This window comes from Magnolia sinica, chromosome 7 (genome assembly GCF_029962835.1).
Source record: "Magnolia sinica isolate HGM2019 chromosome 7, MsV1, whole genome shotgun sequence".
Taxonomy (NCBI): Eukaryota; Viridiplantae; Streptophyta; class Magnoliopsida; order Magnoliales; family Magnoliaceae; genus Magnolia; species Magnolia sinica.
Genome location: NC_080579.1, coordinates 64,474,415 through 64,481,453, shown reverse-complemented (window position 1 = coordinate 64,481,453; position 7,039 = coordinate 64,474,415). Strand labels below are relative to the sequence as shown.

The window sequence follows — 7,039 nt, the reverse complement described above, 5'->3', positions numbered from 1 at the left end:
GGTGATGGTTAATTTCCTTTTCCTTTCTTCTTCTTCTTCTTTTGAATCAGGTGTAGCATGATGTTTCGTACTTCCACTGCACTTATTTTTTGCTGCTTTGTGATATTCCCAGTCTTAGGAATAAATATCCTCTGTTCTGATGTTTCATAGATGGAAGCGTAGATGAAAGCATAGCCTCTATCACATTCATGATATGAATATCATTTTCATAACTAGTCACGAATGTGTCAATGTTCTTTTCATAAATACATCTTATGCTAGCAGTCTTGATGCCTTTTTACTGTTGTGGGTCTTATTTATACGAGAAAGTTTTTATTTCATCACCACCCCTAGTGATCTTCAGCTAACTTCAGTTGTCTTGGTTATGAATCTGTTATGAATGATGAGATGCTTGTCTATTTTCATCTTTTCTTATTAATTATTCTCATCTTTATTAGACTGTATTGGATACTTAAATCTTTTATTGGATCATCTTAACGTCTTTTATGTTTGGCTTTCTTTCAGTTTGAAGTGATACAGAAATTTGAAGAGATGTGCTTGGAGTCTTCCAGGGAATTTTCTCCTTTATTTGCATTGGTAAACAGTTCTTTGCTGACAAGTGAAAAACTTAACACTCAAATGGCATGCTTTTTTTTTCGAAGTACATGGAAGTCAAAAGGAATGTGAATTGGAGCGTTATAATTTGAAAATTGAAACAAATCTTATTAGAGAAATAATGATTGGAAATGAATCTGATTACAATGATTTAGGTCATATACAAAGGCTCGTGTTAGAAAAGAAGAAGACTCAATATCATGTATCTAAAAGCATTATACCTACCTTATGGTAAATATTGATGGTATGTGGGCCTACAAAGAAAGCAGAAGTTATAGTTCTTAAAGCCATCAAACCAAGGTGTGTTGTAATAGGGCCGCAAAGGCCATTACATAACAGTAATGGTGGTAGATGTTACTTGTTATGCGGTTGTAATGGCTGTTACAGAAAAAATGATCCATAACGATCCATTACAGGCCGATACAAGTTTTCTTCAAAATAATAATAATAATAATAAATAAATAAATAAATAAAAGGCTGTTACGGCTCGTATCGTAACGGTAAAGGTGGTGGCAGTTATGGCCACTAGACCATTATGGAAGTACATGGAAGTCAAAAGGAATGTGAATTGGAGCGTTATAATTTGAAAATTGAAACAAATCTTAGTAGAGAAATAATGATTGGAAATGAATCTGATTACAATGATTTAGGTCATGTACAAAGGCTCGTGTTAGAAAAGAAGAAGATTCAATATCATGCATCTAAAAGCATTATACCTACCTTATGGTAAATATTGATGGTATGTGTGCCTACAAAGAAAGCAGAATTTATAGTTCTTAAAGCCATCAAACCAAGGTGTGTCGTAATAGGGCCGCAAAGGCCATTACATAACAGTAATGGTGGTAGATGTTACTTGTTACGTGGTCGTAATGGCTGTTACAGAAAAAATGACCCATAACGATCCATTACAGGCCGATACAAGTTTTCTTCAAAATAATAATAATAATGATGATGATAATAATAATAAATAAATAAAAGGCTGTTACGGCTCGTATCGCAACGGTAAAGGTGGTGGCAGTTATGGCCACTAGACCATTATGGTATAACCTTGCATCAAACAACCTTTAGTACTAAAATTTTCCTATAGTGTCTTCATGTGGAATTTGAAAGAAAGCTTACTTAATATTTTTATAAATTCTAGAGTCACTGGAAGCGTAGAATTGTAATATGATGTACATACATAATGGATTTGCAATGCTTATTTTTGTCATGGCATGTTGCCTTTTCAAGGAGAAACTTCTTACTATCATTTTGTAGATAATGGGGGAATAATTCTGCCTGCTAGTGGTGGCTACCTGGTCTCTAGCCCAGGTAGAGCAGGGTTGAAAAGCAAATATCTTCCATTAGATGGCAGGATTACATGGATAAAGTCAACCTTGTCAAATATTTCGGTTTGTTATATCCAATGTTTTAAATATCAACGATATCGGTCGATATATCCTATGATATATATTGTATCCCACTCGTGCGATACGAAACGTACAGGTGTGCCGATATATCCCATATGTTTGATCTAGCGAGCATTTTCAATTTCCGATCCTTTTTTTGTTGAAATTATGTTAAATCAGTTTCAAATGGTTACAAATCCATTGGATCTTCTTGTTTTGCATGAAAAATCATGGAGTTGGAGCTTTGATTTCGATATCCATTGGTTCTTCATGTTCTCCATATTTATTTTTTTTTTCAAAATTTTCCTTCAACAAGCTATCAATTGATAATAATTTAGAAGTATTAAGAGTATTTGATGAAATGATCATCACATACACTCTAATTTCGAAATTTGAGTGTAGGTAGTCCGATTTGGGGAAAATTGGGGAAATTTTTGAAAATTTCCAAATTTCTCAAGTTGCTTGCAATGTTCCACTCCAAACATGAAATCAAGCATGTACGAGGGCCGATCTATTGATTTGTTGAGTACTTGTCAATTTTTGAAAAATAAAATCAAGCATGTATGAGGGCTGGTCTATTGATTTGTTAAGTCCTTGTCAATTTTCGGAATATAAAAATCATTTTTAATTAAAAATTAATAAAATATATATATATATATATATATATATATATATATATATATATATACACACATTGAAATTTCCTATATATATTGAAATTTCCCTTCAGCCAGCTGTCAATTGAGACTAGTTTCAAAGTAAGTGTTTGATGAAATGATTATCACATACATACTAAATGGTATGCATTCAATTTGAACATAGTTGCATTAATTTAGTCAAACAATGCATAGCTAAGTACCTCATACAAAGGAAACCTACTATGTACACTTTTTTTTTGAGATGTTATGATTTAAAAGTGTGTATTATGGTCTTTTTTTAATAATCTCTGAAGTTTCATTGAAAAATTCAACTTTTTTCCTAATGTCTCCCCATGTTTCACAAAAAGTGCGATAAATTACCCAATACAAATGATATATCCCATGTGATATCCAATATGTATCTATATCCCAATGATACGATGCGTAACACGATACCGATATCTCGAATATTGGTTATAGTGTTTGACCCAATGTTTTAAATATCGTTATCGCGTAATGTATCGCACCCTTTGGATATGGATACATATCAGTTATCACATGGGATATATTGGTTGTATCGCATAATGTATAACTGTTGTTGGGAAACATGTGAAGTGTGAACATTGGGAAATTGGTTGATTTTTCAATGAAACTTCAAGGAATGTTGAAAAAAGACAACAATACATACTTAGAAATCAAAACATTACCAAAAAAAAAAAAAAAAAAAAGTGCACATACTAGGGTTTCCTTTGTATGGGGTTCTAATTTGTGCGCTTTCCAATTGAACTAATGCAAGTATATTCAAAGTCTATTCATATAATTTATAAACCTAAGAAGAGAAGTATGGAAACACAAGCAATACATTCAAAAGCAAAAGAAGAATCACTAGATTAGGTTATATACATATTTAATTTTGTGTTTGGATTGCAACTAATTTGCGAGAAATTGAAAAATTTTGTTTTTGTCTCAATTTTCCGTAACTTGACTCATCTTCCTCAAATCCTGAAATTGAAGTTCCAAATCCATGATTTTTCATGGAAAACATGAAGAATCACAGATTTGTAATCATTTGACACTAGTTTAACATGATTTACAACAAAAACATGGATCGAAAATTGAAAATGCTCACTAAATCGAATATGTTGGATATATCGGCACTACTAGCGCATTTCATATCACACAAGTGGAATACAAGATATATTGTGGGATATATCAGTTGATATCGTCAATATTTAAAACACTGGTTTGACCAGTGTGACTAATAGGTTGGAAAAGATCTGAAGGAACTTATGTAGAGGGACAAAAGATAGGCATAAAGGACGGATAGTGACAAGTAGCCAGACTTGCTAAGGTATTTGGGTGGAAGGCGTAAGGCAATCTCGTCTTGCATCGGAAAGCATTTATGGCATGCTTGAGACACATTGGTGGAGAGAATTGAAAGGAAATTTTCTGGGTGGTGGAAAACGAATATTTGCCATTAGGAGGCAAAATTATGTTGATAAAGGCAGGCTTTTCAAATATGCCAATTTATTATGTCTATGTTCCTGCATTTGGCCAATGTGATTAGTAGGTTGGAAAAGATCCTAAGGAACTTGTGGAGGATGGTAGATAAGCATAAGCAACTTTTGGAATGGGTGAGGTGTGCATGCCAATTAAAGTGGTGGGACAGGGAGTAGATGCTTAAAATCCATTTGGAAGGCTGGACACCTATTAATTTACTCCCTTTCATCCATCTCTTAATGTAAACATCCACAACCATTATTTAGTTGAGTTTGTCAAACTCCCTCCTTGTATACTCGCAGTCCTTACGTATTGATTGTTTTTGTCTTCTTAAGTAGAAAGAAATTTATGTGACTTGTATATGGATGCACTTCTAAAAAATATTAGATGGGCATCCTTCCTCATTTCTTCCAAAATCATATCCTCCATGTACTGCCTCATATCCTCTCATATCCTAAACAAAATAAATATATAAATAATAAAAATACGTAAGCATCTCCTTAATTCTGTTACTGACACTAGGAACAAGTCACAAGTATTTTCAGATCTCTTGAAATGACTGTAACTATTGTCTTTGCGCTCATATAACATGCAAAGTTCTGAAATCCTTATTCTTCTTTAGCGTCCGTCCCTTTTTGTTATACTGGATTAAATGTTATAATTTTCTTTGGCAGGTTTTGCATGAACTTTATGACAAAGAAATTGTGTCAGAAGCTGCGATTCTCCAATGGGAGTCAGAGAAAGAAGGAGCTGATGAGTCGGATAAAATATTTGTGAAGCAGTCAGAGCAATTCATCAAGGTACACACCAAATAACTTTGTTTCCATCGATGTAAATAATTTATTTATTAATTACAATAGCCAGTTTTCCTTTTTAGTTGCATCTCCACAATCATTAAATGGAGATTTTTATTTTTATTTTTACTTCCTAATAATAGGATGTATCATGAATTCTGTAAGCGCGCAACCAATAACGCCAAAAGAGTCATGGCTGTTCTCTCATCAAGTGAATGAGACTTGCTCCAGTAGAAATTTCACCAATGGTCTATATTAAATTATGTGGGTGGCTAACCCGACAATTGAACCTCTATTTTTGGGTCAGGGAGTTTCATGGTGATCTCTGTATGAGTAGCCAAGACCTTGCACACACACCATGTTCGCACATTTTTCATAAATCATCTCTTCAATCTCTCGTTGAGTGAATTTTCTCATCATCTTTCCTCTGCATACTTGCCACATTTTTGAAGGTGACGAGTCCCAACTCCTGGCACTGGTCCTCTCCATTTCCCCTTCACTTTCGAGGGCAGAACATAATAAATATGCACTCTTTTTCCCCTATTACCATAACCATTCCTGTGACAGCCATGCATGTGCATACTGCCCAGCACTGTAGATTTACAGCATATCATCCTTACCTGTGCATGCACATCTGGATGGAAAAATAATAATAATAATACTGTTTCGCCTGAAGGTGCATGCATCCCGTTGCCATAATAATACTGTTTGAACCAGAAATGGTTCAGATAGGGTCTACCTTTCAGTAACCTTACCTACTTATCCATCTCGGGTCAGATGATTGTAGAAATCTCATTGGTGGCTTGCAAATGGGCCACATCTGATAGGTAAGATACTCTGATGGCAGGTGATCATGGAGATGTCTGCTGGTCGTAGATAAGCCACCACAGAACAGTTTGGATAACCAAAAGATGGGCCCCGTGTACTCTGTTGGCCAAGCAAATGGCTACATCAAACATATCATATTTCTTAATTCATTGAACACTCACACCTTAAAGGCTGACCCATATGTGGGAATTGGTTGCAGTGGCTGAAAGAAGCACCAGAAGAGTCAACCGATGAGGAAGGATGAGTGATAGATTGAAGTCTCGTCATTCAGATGTTCCTGCCTATTTGTTGTGTCCAGATTATTTCTTCATGGTTTGCAGTTGGAAGTTGGAACTAACTACCTCACAAGTGGGAAACCTCAAGATCAGCACTGGGTATTTCTGCTGCAGAGACACCGGCCAGGATCAATTCATCATTCACTCCCTGATTAACTTCAGTGGCTGTAGTGTGCCTATGGTGATGATTGACAATCCATCTGCCTACTCAATGTTCTTTCTGCTGCTGCTCATGACGCTTCAGAACTCCAACCTGGTTCTAGATTCCTTAACATGGTCATTAGTGTCCAAGTTTCTTAGTAAAATGTCAATTTTTGGAAGGAGAACTATTTATAATACACTTCAAGTTGAGATTAGTTTTTTGCAGAAACCAATAGATATAGTCTTATTGTGCGTTTAGATGTACTCTGCAATCACTTGTCTCATTTCTCACAAGAGGAAATGGGCGCAAAAAATCCTGTCTTGGATTGATTTTTGCCAACTCAACCGGAAAGGCAAAGCTTGAAACCTCCTGCTTCAAAACCCCTTACTGACGAACTACAGCAGAACCGGCCCACAATCTAGGCTTATCATGTGTTTCTTTTTATCATGCTGGGTTTTGGGTTGTTGTGCATGCTAGATATGAAATGGGACCCACAGAAAGAACCCTCCCTGTTTGTGTGCTTATGCGACGTGCATGGTTTTAGATTTTAGGACACCTCACGGTCACGGACATTGGAGCTGGCCAAAGTTATATAATGAGAACTGTGCTAGACTACTAGGCACCGGTATGCAGGAGATATGACTCTCTGAGGGGACACACGGTGGGAAAGATTCGATGGAAACTGGCCATCTGTTCTTAAAGGACTGTGGTAGTATCTCTTGCACAGGCATGCGGAGGGCCTGACCTGTTGTACTAGGTGAGATGAATATGCATCAGATCCATCCCATGCGTTAGGTGCACTGCCTCATTTCACACTGGATCCTAAAATTGAGTCCAATCTAGGACTTAGGTGGGCCACGTCATAGGGAACGTGTGTAGT

At 36.0% G+C, this 7,039-nt stretch overlaps 1 long non-coding RNA gene across 1 annotated transcript; it reads left to right on the top strand.

The window, feature by feature from the left end:
• Positions 1-424: 424 nt before the first annotated feature.
• Positions 425-6,373, top strand: LOC131251386 (uncharacterized). Its single transcript, XR_009173800.1, has 3 exons — positions 425-576; positions 4,795-4,920; positions 5,942-6,373. It is a non-coding gene; the product is annotated as an uncharacterized LOC131251386 (long non-coding RNA).
• Positions 6,374-7,039: the final 666 nt, after the last annotated feature.